General features: G+C 35.1%; 1 protein-coding gene across 2 annotated transcripts in view; it reads left to right on the forward strand.

The window, feature by feature from the left end:
• Positions 1 to 848: 848 nt before the first annotated feature.
• Positions 849 to 16,595, forward strand: part of LOC148950396 (DDB1- and CUL4-associated factor 13) — a 58,189-nt gene continuing 42,442 nt past the window's right edge. The window contains exon 1 of one of the 2 annotated variants that reach the window (XM_089091584.1): positions 849 to 928. The gene's annotated coding sequence lies outside the window, so the exon portion shown is untranslated. Of the gene's footprint in view, positions 929 to 1,057; positions 1,080 to 16,595 lie in introns of those variants that run through there. The other variant, XM_089091585.1, reaches the window with a different exon arrangement.

Genomic DNA, 16,595 nt, shown 5'->3' on the forward strand with positions numbered 1-16,595 from the left:
GAGGCTTACCAAACTGAAAGATGGTAGCGGGAAAGCCATGTTCAGAGTGTTCCCCAAGTTTATGTTGACCCTTTCTGCTTTATCCAATGCTCCAGCCGGTGCAGAGCGGCAGTTTTCCAATTTAAGTATTATCAAGACGACGGGGCGAAACCGATTAAATATCAACATAGTTGTAGCTTTCATGCTGTCCAAACAACTCTGCCTCAGAGACACAAGATTTGTTTTGGAGTGGGAGATTCCACCCGCTCCGATTGATAGATGCAGAAAATGGAAGATGAAAGCGAACGAACCCGGTCCCTGGGAAATAGAAGAGGGTGCCGGACCGGCGATTAAGCTTTGAAACAGTCGAATTTGGTCTGTCGAATCGGACTTTATTATTGTTCTTTTTTACTTTGAATTTCATTTTTCGTTGTCAATTGTTTGTTTTTTTGTGTGCCTGAAATTTTTGTGAAGGTTAGTTGTAAGTGTTACTGAAACAAAAACTTTCAGAAAAGTTGGTTAAACTATGGAGTAAGGCCGAGCCTGTCGATAATTAGGAGTCTGGAAGAAACTGTTTGGACCTAATGAATAACTAGGAACACATTTCTTACATATTTGAAGGCAAATAAGCCGACTGGCCAAAAAAAATCATATTAAGATGTTGCACAAGCAGAAAAAAAATACACACTAAGCTACTTTTTAGTTTCGTTTTCATTTCGATGACAAAAGTATTTACTAGCTTTCTCACGCCAATGCGCGTGTCGGGGCGAAAGCCGCGACACGCGCACGTTTTTGGCAACATCTAGTAAAACGGAAGCCAATCTAGTAAATTTCTTCGCCCAAAACTAGTAAAAACAAAATCATAAGAGTGACAACGCTGGTTCAGGACGCAGGCACGCCTTGATTCACTACAGTTGATTGATCTAAGAAAAAAATTAATGTATAATAGGTATGTCTTTGAGTCAATTGAGACCCTTAGGCAAAATTGTAATTCTGAGCCTCTTTTTCAGTTATAACTACTAATTTGAATTTGGTTGTTAGGTTTTAAAGCAAATAGCCTAGTGCTATTTAATTATCAGATCCCAAGGGGAAAAAATAAGGTAAAGTTTTAATTTAGGTGCTTCTTGCTATCCTGGAAAGTAGGTGAGTCACCCTTAGTCCCCATTGGTGTAATTTTAATATAGGCTAACGCAAAAGTGCTCATAGTTTATGCAGAAAATTGCAAAATGTTCCCACAGAAATTCTTCACTGCAGCTGTTGGAGCCTAGAAAATATTATGAGATTTTTGAAATGCATAGGAATTGGCATATATAGAGGGGGGTGGGCTAAAAATTTAGGTAAATATTTACCAAATCATATTATTGAGTAACAACTAAAGTGAATATGCCATTTGATGCCTTTTTTATGCTGATTATGAATATAATAATCATTTCTATTGGAAATGAATTTTAGCCCCTTGCTCTATATATGCCAATTCAGGGTATTATATTTCTACATTAGGGGGGGTAAAGTTCAAACTTACCCCCAATTTACATCATAAATAAAATTTGCCCCCCCCCCCTAATGTAGAAATGTTGGATCTAGTGCTGGTGGAGGAATCATCAAAAATTCCTCCCCGACAGACCTTAACCCTGGTCCAGGTTTTACCCGAAATTGATGATTATTTGGCGAATTTATCACTTATTTTATAAGGGTATCATAAGCAAATGTTCTATTTAGGGTAGTTTTTTTTTTTTTTTTTTTGTATGATTAGTTAGAGTAACCTAATTACTTGTGGACTTTTGGCTTGGCTTTTGGAGATGTTTTTGATTTTTCTATTTTTTGTCGTTTCGGCTTTATTTTATTTCTGATTTTATATTGAATAATATTGGTAAGGATTATATTCAAAGGGGTCTGCCAAATATTAGTAAGTGCAATGGGCGTTGTTTTATTTGTCAAGATCACTTCATCCCTAGAAATAATATTAAAAGCAATTTATATAATAAAAAGTTTCAATTTTTATTAAAAGGACAGGTAAATTGTAAAACAAATAATATTATCTATTTACTAGAATGTAAAAACTGTCAATTACAATATGTGGGGGAAACAATTAACAACATCTATAAGAGATTTTCAGGACATAAAACCACAATTAACAGGAAAAAACTAATAATTATCTAGTTCAACACTGTAATAATGGTACTTGCTCAGTATCTAATCTAACTTACAATTTTAGAAAATCTGGACCTAGAAAACTTTACTAAAGAAGAAAAAAATAATTAATTACGCAGACAAGAAGAGTATTGGATCCATGCCCTGGGTACCGCGTATCCTTTTGGGCTAAATGATCGAGTTGCAAAATACGGAGACATGTCGAATGTAGTTGCTAATTGTATCAATGGGTTAACTGAGCACCCTTCTTTTAATTGCCCCACTAAACGTAAAAACCGATCAAGAGGACATAGGAAAAATAATAAAAAGGATTATTTAGATTTAAATGCATTTTTAATCAATTTAGGTCACATATTTGAGACTAATGGAATGACTAGTTTAATAAAATCTTTAAATAAGTTATCAAGGAATAATTTAACAAAAGTATTCTGGATTGCAAAAAGTAGAACAACATGTAACTCAAAAAATAAATCAATATATGATGCAGTTTGCATTTTAGCTAAATCAAAATTTATTTCAAAATATAATAAATTTGATAAAATTGTAAATAAGGATAATAGATCATATTTGTCTATTAATTTTTGTTCTAAGCAAATAGAAGATATTGATTTGCCAAGAATTTTAAACCAGCAGAGAGTAAGGAATGCCCTTCCATGTAATTTGGTGTATAACAGTAGTCCAATTTTAACATATAAATTTTCAAAAACAATTGGTCAAATGATTTTTAACTATAATTCAATACTTAAAAAAATGGACAGGGGGAGTAATTGGAAACCGGTTTGTAATTGTGAGCAATTTTTACCGTATGTGGATCAAACTTATGAGCATATTGTAAAGGGGGATTTGTCCATTATAAAGCATCGTGATCTTCAAAATATAATGAAAATGGGTGCTAAGTTCCGTCTTTCTTACCGCATAAGGCCAGCAGATATTCTTAGGGTATTAAAGAATGATTTAAACTTATTTATTGATAATTGATGCAAGAAGGAGAAAATTACTAAAGACAGATTTAAGAATTGGATAAATTTGATTTTGACTTGTGTAAGAAATAAAATGTATAGAATTAATTCAACAGATTATGTGAAAAAATCAATATTTTATAATGCCAATATGAAACAAGCAATTGCTAATATACATAATGAATTTATAATTGTACCAGTTGATAAAGCTAGCAATAATTTTGCCATAATTTGTCAGAAACTCTATTGTGATATTTTATCAAAAGAGTTACAAACAAAAAATACATACGAAAAGGCCCATATGGAGGAGAATAGTTTAATTGAAAATATAGAAGAAAGAATTTTAAAAAAATTCAATATTAAAATAAATGATAATGATAAAAAGTTTCCTTTCTTATATTGGACGATAAAATTTCATAAAAATCCACCAAAACCACGTTTTATTGCTGGGGCAGCAAGGTGTCCAACCAGAATTGCAGCTATTGATCTATCTTTAATTTTAGGAGAAATTAGAAATAAATTTAAAGCATATTGCTCTGGAATGAAAATATTTTCTAACTTGAACCCATATTGGAGTGTTAATAACTCCTTACAAGTGATAGATTCTTTGGCGAATGTTTCAGCTAAAAGAGTCGATTCAATTGATTTTAATACTCTTTATAAAAATTTGTCACAAAAATTATTATTCGAAAAAATGAAAATTGTGATAAAGAAAAATTTTCTTTTTTATAATATCAGATTTTTTTAAATTTATAATTTTAATAAAAAAGCCCGATGGACGAATTTCTTTAGAAGTACTATTAATTCAAGATGTTATAGCTTGGATATGGTATGCGATTTATTAGAATTTGTTCTATTTAATACATTTATAAGATTTAATGGGAATTTGTATAAACAAACTGTAGGTATTCCTATGGCTGGGAATGCGAGTCCATTCATAGCAGACCTGTTTTTAAGTCAATTAGAATATGAATACATGATAAATAAAAATAGCCTAAGCAATGTAAAATATAACCTTTTAAATAATAAAAGATATCTGGACGATCTCTTAGTAATAAATTGTGCAGAGTTTATTGAGATTTCAAAAAATATTTATCCACAAGAGTTAATTCTTGAGCCTAGCTATGGGATGGGACACTCCGATCATTTCTGAGATTTAAATATTAATATTTCAAATAATAATAAATTAGTTTTTAAAATATATAATAAAACGGATGATTTTAATTTTGAAGTAATTAATTTTCCATTTCTTGAAAGTAATATACATTCAAATATTACTTATTCAGCTTATTATTCCCAATTATTTAGGTATGCAAAAATATGCAGTAATTATACAGATTTAAAAAATAGATGTAAAAAGCTGAGCGAAAAACTGATCTTAAGAGGTTTTTGTGCCAAAAAAATTAGTTGGCAATTCAAAAAATTTAGTTTTATGTATCATGAACTTTTAGGTAAATATACAAAAAATTATTAAGAAATACTGAATGATATTTTCATATAATTTCTCTTGCGCTTTTCTTTTTTTGGAAGTTTGAGTTTGTAGGGGTTTTCAAACAAGTTTGAGGATCTTTAAATTGGTAATTGGTTCCAGATACCAATAAAAGATACATCTGGACATGTCTTCATTTGTTCCAGAATGGTCTCTTTCAGTGACCTCTGGGATTTTATTATGGAAACATTGAAACACTTTTTGTATGTAATTTTTAATAGCTTGACTAGTATGCATGTATTTCACAAGTTTTACCTGACATAGGGTTACCATATAGATCTTATGGTAGAGGCTCCACCGTGCCGGGTAAAGAATGTAAAGCCTCAAAAGCCGTTAAGGCAGGTGGTATTTCTTCTGATGAGCCCTAAAGGGAAGGTTCTACTTGGAAATATTTTGCTAGATTTAAGGTGCTTTTGCTGGTAAATTTACAACGACTTACATTTATTGATGACAACTTTGCTTGGATTTGGACTTTTCTATTTGGTTCACGGTTCGGGTATACTGTTTGGTCCTAGGTAGTTGGATAGATGGGTAAGGTAAAAGCCTCGTTCAAGTGCACATTTGTCTCAATTGCTGGATTAGGACGACAGTTTTTTTTTTTTTTTTTTTTTTTTTTTTTTTTTTTTTTTTTTTTTGCCAAGTAATTACCTCTTAAACATAATATATATATATATATATATATATATATATATATATATATATATATATATATATATATATATATATATATATATAGCTTTCCAAGTCCTCTTTTGTGAATTGTAAATGGTGTATTTTGGACTTTTGACAAATAAAAGTGTACAAAATAACATATTTAATATTTCCTCAGTATTTGTATGTTGTAGCAATCTTTTCTTTTTTAGAACATCAACAATGTTTTTCTTTATGTTCATCCCCTAACCTAATCTAGGTACCTCCCCCCCCCCTAAACCCCAAAAAACAAAAGTTTAAATATTGTAAATGCATTGAGAAACCACACTTTGCAATCCATTTCTCTATTAGAAATACTCATTTGACTAGTTTCCTTCAGTGTTTCCTGATACAGTATATTGTGGTGTGTAACATATAATGTGTAAGTACTGGGGGTGGGGGTTGGTAAATTTGAATTTCCAATAGAAGCAAGTATTATATTCATAAAGAGTATAAAAAAAAGGCATCAAGTGGTATGTTCACTTTATTTGTAAGTCAATAATATGAACTACCAAAAATTTACCATACAACAAAATTGTTTTCAGCTTCAAAACTTTGCTCAATCCCAATTTATAAGGTTTTAAAGTTATGCAAATACACCTCCTAACTTAAAAAAAAAATATTGACATGGCTTAAAATTCTACTCAAATAACAGAATTGCATTTTCAGAACTAAAGTCAGACAAAAAAAATAAACTGATAACTGAAAATTAAGGTAAAATGTTTTTTTGTCAAAATTTCTATAGGCTCATGTAGGCAAATTTCAGGACCCATGCCTGAAAGTTTCATTTTCCTAACCTAACCCCTTTCTAAGATAGCCAAAAGTAGCTAAAGTAGAATTTTACCAAGAAATAGACTTACAGATCTTTAAAGCCTTGTAAATCAGGATTGTCCTCTCAATTTCACACATCCAATTTCACACAAAACAGCATTTTTTGCATGATCAAACAAATTTTTTTTTTTTTTTTTTTTTTTTAAGTTTAGGCTTCACAATGGTTCAATGGCTGTATTGAAATATTCCTACTGAACTACTGAAAATTATATCTGTTATTCTGAATTGAAAGCATTCTAGATCCATAATTGTAAGTAACTGAGAAACTAATCAGGTTTATCAGAAGTTTACCAATGAAACTTTCAGGGATAGATCTACAGACTGAATTATGTCCTAGGAAGGTATTTTGAAGTACCTGCCCCTACTCCTTCTCCCTCTAGAGGGTACTGACCTTTGATGACCTTTAAAAATATTTGTGTTAAGAAAGTAAAACCTTACAAAATAGACCTTCTGCTTAAATGAAGTAAAAGAAAAGTATTTTCAGTCTCACAACTTTGCTCAATCCCAACTTATGAGGTTTTAAAGATCTGCAAATACAACTATTACTAACAAGTCAGTACAGTACTAAGCTGCCTCAGGCCAACACAGATATGCACACTTCTCCTACACCCTGATCTATTCTAAGCATCCCTTTTTAAACCCTCCCAGGAAGTTGTCATCTCCCTTAAATCTTTTTTGACATTTAAAATTAAACAATGATATGAATTAAAATTTTACTCAAATAACAGGAATTGCATTTCAAAAATAAAACCAGAAAAAAAGAAACTAGAAACTGAAAATTAAGGTATGATAAGTATATATTTAGAGAGAAACAGTTGGATGTTTTTTGTCAGAATACAGATTATGAGAATACCTATTATCTATGTAATCTTCTAAGCCCTTGAAGTAAGAAAAGGGTAGACTCAGTAGCTTGGCAATACCTTCTCAGGGTATATTTTTTGCCCTAAATTCATTCCTGAAAGTTTCATTTGCCCAACTCAACTACTTTTCAAGATGTAAAGAAGCCCCTAAACTATCATAGGCAGCGCAATAGCAGTGCCTAAGTAAAGAACAATGTTGGCACAATGTTTTTTTTTTTTTTTTTTTTTTTTTTTTTTTGGTTTCCATACGAGGGCACTTTGTATTGAAGGAATTGTAGAAACTTCAAAAAGGGCTCATTTGATTGGAAATTGGAATGGCCAGTGCCCTTTTTAATAGTTGAAAGTGATTGAAATGCAGCTAACACCCCTTCTATGCTCACCATTTCTCAAAAACCATCCAATCAAAATTTTGAGATAGCAATTTTGTTCCCTGCAGTTTAAGGTTCTGGAAACTATACTTTTAAGCAGGACAGTCCCCCCCCACAGTCTTCAAAGCAAGGGTTATAAGTTATGCCCTGGGGGCATATAAGGTTTTTATTGAAATACTGTCATAAAAACTTGAACAAAGGGCTCATTCAATTGGAAATTCAAAGGGCTAGTGCCCTTTTTAATAGTAAAAAGTGATTTGAGGGCAACTAACCCCACTCTCACGCCCCCATTTCCCCAAACACATCCAATAAAAATTTTTAGATAGCCATTTTATTCAACATAGTTGAAAGTTTCGGAAATTAAGTCTTTAAGGATGAAAACCCTCCCTCCCCCCCAAAGCCCTCAGGACAAGAGTTCTAAGTTATGCCCTGGGGGCATATAAGGTTTTAATTGAAAGCATTGTCGTAGAAACTTCAAAAGGACTCATTCAATTGGAAATTGAAAGGGCTAGTGCCTTTTTTAATAGTTGAAAGTGATTGGAGAGCGACTGACATCCCCTCTCATGCCCACCATTTAAAACACATCCAATCAAAATTTTGAGTTATCCATTTTGTTCAATGTAGTTGAAAGTTCTGGAAATTAGGTCTTTTAGGATGATAACTCCCTCAGAGCCCTCAGTGCAAGGGTCATAAGTTATGCCCTGGGCGTATATAAGGTTTATATAGAAAGTTGTTGTAAAAATTTCAAAAAGGGCTCATTTGATTGGAAATTGAAATGGCCCTTTTTAATAGTTGAAAGTGAGTGGAGAGTAATTAACCCACCTCACGCCCACCATTTCCCAAAAAACACTCAATCAAAGTTTATAGATAGCCATTTTGTTCAACATAGTTGAAAGTTCTGAAAATTATGTAACATATTTAAGGATGACAAACCCCCCAGGGCAAAGGTTGTAAGTTATGCCCTGGGTGCATATAAGGCTTTAATAGATAGAGTTGTTGTAAAATTTCAAAAGGGGCTCATTCAAGTGGAAATTGAGAGGGCTAGTGCCCTTTTTAATAGTCAACAGTGATTGGAGAATGGAGGGTAACTAACCCCCCTCTCCCCCCCCCCCCAACATGTCCAAACACATCCATTCTCCCCAACACATCCAAAATTTTCAAATAGCCATTTTGTTCAACATAGTAGAAAGTTCTGGAAATTAGGTCTTTGAGAATGACACCCCCCCCCCTCCCTGCCCTCAGGGCAAGGGTTGTAAGTTATGCCCTAGGGGGATATAAGGTTTTTATTGAAAGTGTTGTCATTGAAACTTCAAAAGGGCTGATTGGATTGGAAATTGAAAGGGCTAGTGCCTTTTTTAACAGTTGAAAGTGATTGGAGAGCAACTAACACCCCTCTCACTCCCACCATTTCTCCAAGTACATCCAAACAAAATTTTGAGATAACCATTTTGTTCAACGTAGTTTAAAGTTCTGGAAATTAGGTCTTAGAGGATGACAACCCCCCTAACAGTCATTAGGGTAAGGGTTGTAATTTATGCCCTGGGGGCATATAAGGTGTTTTTAGAAAGCATTTCTGTAGAAACTCAAAAAGGGCTCATTTGATTGGAAATCAAAAGGCCTAGTGCCCTTTTTAATAGTCAAAAGTGATTGGAAGGCTTGACATTTTTATAGTAAAGATTGATGTGGGTATAATGTATTATTTTTTGTTGTTGTTGTTGTTGAGACCAGGGCACTCCATATCAAAGGAGTTGTCGTAGGAACTTCGAAAAGGGCTCAGTAGATTGAAAATAGAAAGGGCTGATGCCCTTTTTAAAAGTCGAAAGTGATTGGAGGGCAACTAATCCCCCTCCCACGCCCACCCTCTCATTTTCCCATTATGTTTAAAAACTAAATGTTGCCTTAAGATTAAATCAAAATGCAGTGTGTTAATGCTAATTCCCAATAAGGCATGTCAGCAGTATCCCAAGAACGACTGAGGGTATTATGTTCAAACTTCTAGGGCTACTTCTGCTCTTAAAATTTAGCCAAATCAAAATAGAGTAAGTGTATAAAAAAATTAAATGTTTTTACTTTTTTAACTTTAATAAATCGAATAATTATAACATTTTGATTGCTAAATATCAGTATATTTATGTTAAACTGACAATGCACATTCATTTGTATTTTTTTCAGTAAAGTGCAAATTATGTTCTGGCCTTGGGAGGGCATAGGGGTTTTGAGCCCAACTTATGTTAATTTCTGCTCGTATTGAGTTTGAATTGGTTATTTATTGTAATTTCTGTTCGTTTTGGGTTTCATTTATTTATTGAAGCTGATTTGTGGTAGTTTCCTGCTTGGTAGATTATTTTATTTTATTGTTGCTTATTTTTTGTTTAATGGAGTTGTTTACTTTTCTTTAAAAAATTTATTTTGTGGAAAAAGTTTTTTAATTAATAATTTTACAAGAATCACGCTCAAAAACTAGAGCCAATGAAAATCATTAAAAGCTTAAAACTTAGATAATATGCTTTTTGGCAATTTAAACTTATCATGTATACAATTTACTAAGCCCTAGAAGGGTAGAGAGAGTAGTTCTGAAATATCTTCCCAGGGCATATTTTAGGCCCTGGATTCATTCCTGAAAGTTTCATTTAGCCCACCTACTTTCCAGGACAGGTTAAAAAGAAGCCCCTAAACTACAGTGTTTCCTCAGAAGAACCACTCTTTTATGCTGTTATCTTCTACCCAAGTCAGAGAGTACTGAGGATTAAGATTAATCATAGGCCTAGGCAACCTAGACACATGCATAGGACCCCTAACTTTTGAAGACCCAAAAATTTAGCTTTCAATTCTTACAATTTATTCTTATGCAACAGAAATGCATGATATTCATAATTATTTTGCACTGGAAACACTGATGTGTCCTCGTTACAAAGAGATATACCTTAAAACTTTAAATTAAATTACATGCAGTGAACCTTGAGGAGAAATCCCTGCTCTGGATCTTTGATTTTCTTTATTTGTGTAATCAATGTGTTCAGTTATTTGACAACTCTGGTAATTGTATTCTTTCTTCCTCAATGCATGCATTCTGAGTGGAGTTCCTCAGGGAAGTGTCTTGGGTCTTACACTGTTTAATATCTTCATCAATGATGCTTCTTCTATTATCAGTAGTAAATCAACCCTTTATGCAGATGACCTGAAATTTCTTGGACCAGCTATGATCTGGAAGATCATGCTCTGCTACAAATTAATATTCAACAGCGGGGCCAATGGGCTTAGACCTGGCTTCTTGAAATCAATGTTGCCAAGTGCCATATCATTCACTTTGGTAAACCGAATCCTTGCTGCTCTTATTTTCTCTTTGGCCCCCCACTCTCCTCTGTAAATAACCTAATGAGCAAGATCTTGGTGTCACTATTGACAATGAACTAAAATTCAGCACTCATGCTAAGAGGTCTGCTGCTGGGGCTAGTTTGACCTTGGGATTGATTAAGTGTACTATTTCCTCTTGTTTCCCTAAAGTTATCTTTCTTCTTTATAAGGGACTTGTGAGTCCTAATCTTGAAGTTAGAATCTCTCTTGCCTCTCCATATTTTAAAAAAGACATAAAAGTTCTTGAAAGTGTGCAGAGACATGCTACTAAAGTGATATCTGCCATGCAAGAGCTTTCCTACCCTGTAAGACTATCAAAGCTGAATCTCCTTACACTTGTTTACTGGGGAAATAGAGGGGATGCCATTTTAGCCTTTAAGTTATTGAGGGCTGATATTCTCCTAACATTATTCCCTACTGTTGTTGCCATTTCAAGAACTAGAGGGCATCACCTGAAACTTGTCAAGCAGTCTACAATTTCTAGAGTCTGTACTCAATTCTTCTCATCACATATTGTCAATAATTGGAATAAACTATCTAATGAAACAGTTTCTGCTGAATCTGTTGATGTTTTTAAACAAAGGCTAGATGCTGAGTGGTCCTCCAGAGAGTGTAAACTCAGTTGGGATGCTACTGAAGATGCAACAGCACCTGGTCACCAGTGTACCTGCATACAACTAGTCATCATTCTGGAGCTCTACAAGGAGAAATCCTTAGATTGCTCCTAGCTGCAATTTAAGGTAATTAAAATGATTTAACCCAGGAATGTATGCATCATAGTTGTGTAAAGTGAACATTCGAATCCATAATTTTTTTTTGATTTTTTTGTTTAATGTGGTTCTTATTATTTACCATCAAATCAGAGTTAAATATTGGTTTTTACTCAGGGAGGGGGGGGGGGGCAAATGTAAATTTTGCTGTCACATGCTGTACCATCAATACTGTAAATATTACTATTTTTGTTTAAAGTGAAAGTTCAATGTATTTCATGGAAAAAAATGGAACTGGTATGTATTTATTACATGAATTTTATTTATCAAAATTGTTGGTTTTATCAACTCATAATTGATTTTTACTACTTTTGAAAGATGCATGATGTTAATGACTTAAAAAGAACCTTACTGTCTCAAATATAACCTATAAGCCTAGTCCTAGTAAAATAGTAGTGGATTAGTTTAATTAATTTTAAAGCATAATATTCCAGTTGTGCCATGAAAAAGAACCTAGAAAAAGAAAATAAAACTAATAATAAACAACAAAAAAGTTTACTTTTAAATACCAAAACTTACATACCTGAGACATAACATTTTCTGGTTGTTGAATCTCAGGTAAGTAGTTCTATGTTTCAAAACAACTATCATCAGCAAAATTAATTACCCAAGATCCTCTCTTTTTCCTCCAGTGTTTCCTTAAAAAGAACCTAGATAAAAAATAAAATACTAAAGATAGTTACTTTTTAAATATCAAAATTTACATACCTGAGACATAACTTTTTCTTATTGTTGAATCTCAGCTAAGTAATTTTTAATATTTTAAAACAACTCTCATCAGCAAAAATTGCTTACCTGAGATCCTGCTTTTTCGTTCAATGGTGGCTCAAAAAACTTAAAAAGAAAAAAAAATTAATAAAATATGACAGACCGTTACTTATAAATATCAAAACTTACTTTACACGAGACATAACTTTTTCTGATTGTTGGATTCCAGGTAAGTAATTTTGTATTTCAAATTGACTAAGGTCAGCAAAAAGTACTTACCTGAGTTCCCCACTTTTTTCTTCAATGGTGCCTCAGAAAAGAACTTAGAAAAAGAAAATAAAACTAATCTACTAAAGACAGTTACTTATAAATAAGAAAATTTACTTACCTGAGACATAAATTTTTCTGATTATTGAATCTCAGGGGAGTGATTTTATATTTTAAAAGACTATGGTCTGCAAAAAGTACTTAACTGAGATCCTGCTTTTTCCTCAAATAGTGGCTAAAAAAAAACTAAAAAAAAAAAAAATACTAAAGACCGTTACTTGAAAATAGTGAAACTTACTTACCATTGATTTAATTTTTTCTGACTGTCAAATCCCAGGTAAGTAATTTTTTATTTCAAATAGACTATCACCTGCAAAAATTACCTGAGATCCTGGTTTTCCCTCCAGTGTTGCCTCAAAAAAAAACTAGAAAATACAGTTACTTATAAATAGCAAAACTTTCTTACCTGAGATATAACTTTTTCTGACTATTGAATCTCAGGTAAGTAATCTCACATTTCTTACCTGGGATAATTATTTACCTGAGATCCCGCTTTTTCCTCCAATGGTGCCTCAAAAAGCCTAGAAAAAGAAAATAAAAACTAAAGACAATTGCTTATAAAAAAGATCGTGTCCACCAAAAATAAGAGACATTTAGACAAAACAGGATTTTCTTTTGTAGTACAGTCAATATAAGGTTTGACCGCAAACAAATTGCAACAGAAATGATTTTTACACCATCTTGTAGAGAAAAAAAAAACTGGACAACATATCAAAAGTTGAGAAACCTAGCGGGGTGCAAAATTAGTGTTTTTTAGCGTTTTGTGTTTTATTTTTCGTTTTTAAGCCTAAATTTTCGATTTTCTCAAGGCTTAAAGTTTACTTCATGGGAAACACATTTCTGATGTAGTTTTATGTTCTGAACTCGCATATTACATCAGATTTAAGATACGGTGAACCAAAAGTGTTTCACATTCATCACCATTCACGAAGTTCGCGATTCTATTATAACATAGTCGTTTGACCACATTTCTTGAATAGTTTTATGCGATGAACTCGAATATCACATCAGATCAAGGATATGATCAACCGACAGTGTTTCACATTCATCACCAAAAGGTTTCTTCAAAATAATCAATCATCTCTTAATGTATTAACTGACTAAAATCACAGGTAACAAAAATCACATTGGTAAAAGGCAGGCAACTTTTCAAATGACTTGCGACATTAATCACTGGCAGTGTAGTTTGAAACTTCGTCGTCGAGATCGTCGATGAGATCTTCTGATTTGGGAGAATTATCACATTCTTCTCCCTGACAAGTTTTGCACGCGAGAGTGCAAGACATGCCGTTTCTGACACAAGTGCACCGAGCAGAGGTGCAGTTTGAACGGCAGGAACACTTAACAATCTTAATAAGCTGGGGAGGTGCTGGGGGTAGGTCCGTCATCACAGGGTATAATGTACCATTTCGGCCCTTCCAGCCCCACTCTTGAGGGTCCAATTCTAGATTACGGTCATCATTCCAGGCGTGTACCTGAAAGTAAACTCTATAGCTGTGAAATGCTGCAGAGTTGGATGTGGGAGGTAGCTGCTCTGGGTGAACAAAAGCCGTTGCTGTGACGAGCTTTCTTTCGAAGAGCTGCTTTCGAAGCTCGTTCAGATTTCCCCCTTCTTTCCACCATATATTATAAGAAGTGCGTCTTCTCCGGCTTCCTTAACTTCGATTTTTGTTGCTGCCTTCTTCATAAATACCTTGGCAGATGCTCGAAAAATTTCGTCTTCTATCACTTTTTTCAGGGCAAGAACTTTTCTGATGTTTTGGACAAGTGATGTAGAATCACACCCAAGGAATGCATATGCAAAGAGGATCAGACCACATACTTCTTGGCCTAATCTTTTTCTCATTTCATGAACATCCCAGCACCTTCGCTTTTTATTTTTCTTTGGCTCTGGGGCGAAGTACACCTTGTTAGTGGAGACATCACAGTGGTAGCAGAGAACGACCAGAAGATCCGTATCTTCTCCAATCACGGCAGTTACCTTCTGTTTAGCTGATTCGATAGCAGCTTTTACAATAGACACTTCTGCATCACTGGGGGCTTGGACTACAAAATAGCCTTTTTGCCGGAGATGAACTGCAAGCGCACTAAAAATCTTGACTTGTTTTTCTTGTTCCCGATAAATTCTTCTTTCTTAACTTTCAGACGCATGTCATTCGTGAGGAAAACCTCGCGACCAATCGTTCGATTACGATACGAATGGGCCATATCTTTGATGGAAGGTCCACTATCATGCCCATCGAAAACAACAGTTGCACCAGGGTACTTCCGCGAAATATACAGAGAGTAGCTCTGTATGATACTTGCATACGTGTCATTTTTTATCCATGGGACTCGGTGCAATAGAGATCCGCCGTCAAGTACGTAGTGTGTCCCGTCGTTCAGCACACACGGAATTTCTTCGAGTTTGCATGCAAGTGCAATGGCCTTGGTGAATTCGGCCTTGTTCGGCACTCTCGGCATAAATGAGCTGTCAAACAGAGCAGCGGAATACGAACAAAGTTCATACCGGAAGCAGTCTGATTCAGGAAGTCTTATCCTTTTGGCTAACGCAATGAAGCGTTGGAATAGCAAAGCTGGATCCAGTCGCTTGCAATCTCCTCCAGCTGTTTGCTTTGTTGTTATCTGGACTGCCTGTTCCTTTCTTTGGAAGACAAAATCCTTCGCCACTTTTCCAGTCATAACATCAAGGATTGTTAGCCCGACAGCCTTCGCACAGTCAACGTTTGCAGATTCATATGCAGTCAAACCGGTAGCAATGCTTCTAAGCTGGGTATCCCCTCCGAATGGTGAGCCATTTTCAAAGTACGTGACCATCGCCTGTGTATCCTTAAAGTCTCGTTCTTGTCTGGGGCCTGCGTTCTCCTTGTGCTGCTCGCTTGTCCCATAGAGAATTTGCGTCAGATCTTCCATTAGGAGGTTAACAGCAGAGCAGGTTGGGCGTGCTAAAACCTACAGCGACCTCTGGGTTTTGGTCATGCCCGTACCCCTAGTCAGCCCGCCTGCTGTTTTCAACGAGCGCATAAGCTCTTGTTCAATAACTAGATCCGTCGACAAGCCAGCCCAATAGCGATCAGATCGTCTGACGACGTGCATTCCTTGTTGGAATGAACTATGGACAGTAGGATGGGTTTCTTCAAGCTTCACCATCTTCTGAAGGTATATTCGGCACGATTTGGCATAGTTGTTGTGACCACAGGCCGCAAGAAAAGGTAGCATTTCAGACACAGACTTTAGGTGTAAGTCCCAAAGCCCAATCCGCTCAGCTTTGATGAAAGAACGAAGTATCCCAACCATATTCATAAGCTGAAACCACAGCTTTGAAGTTCTGTGCTGAGACAGATCAAGTATCTTCTGGTCGACGAAACCTTTGGTCCGCTTGAGGGCAGGATTTTCTTCAACCTCCGTCATTGCTGCCTCTCCATTCATTAGCTTGCTGTATAGTGTTTTAAGGTCTGCAACTTCTTTGGTGCCTAACTTTGTTTCAGGTTCTGAACAGGGATCATCGTCAAATAACTCGGAGAGCAGCACGGCATGTAGAGCACTATCAACTAGCAAGAGACCTCGAACAGCTTGTGAAATAGCCTTTCCACTTAGGAGATGGGGACCAGTGTTTGGGGCATATGCAAGTTCCAGGACTTCGCGGAGATCGGATCCTTCCATTGTGTATCCTATGCATCCAATAAAGCTAATGGTTGTGTGAAACCCACCGAGTTTCAGAACTACTGCTGAGAGCTCACTTCCTGGTTCAGAAGCCTCAACCATTTTTATAGCTTTCCACCACAATGGCTGATCGAAGGTCACGACTGGGGCGAATCCATGGCGTTAAGCTTGGTCTGCAATGAACATCAAGGTAGAGTACACACAGGTGTCATCACTGGCAGACAGATCAATCATCGGGAGAAATATTACAGACGCTTTCCCCGGATGGTTTCCAACCATGACAGTCTGATGTGTCCCATTCCATCCCGGCCTTGGAGTCTTCAGATACCACAACGAAAGCCAGAGAGTATCGAGACTAGCACTGGGATCCATTGCAGTGAAGTCAGGAATTCGAACGTATCTTATTTTTGAAAGAACACTGTCGTCACATCTGACATGAAGCACAC

This window comes from Artemia sp. Qi Xiang Cuo, chromosome 7, assembly GCF_049724085.1.
Source record: "Artemia sp. Qi Xiang Cuo chromosome 7, ASM4972408v1, whole genome shotgun sequence".
Classification (NCBI taxonomy): Eukaryota; Metazoa; Arthropoda; class Branchiopoda; order Anostraca; family Artemiidae; genus Artemia; species Artemia sp. Qi Xiang Cuo.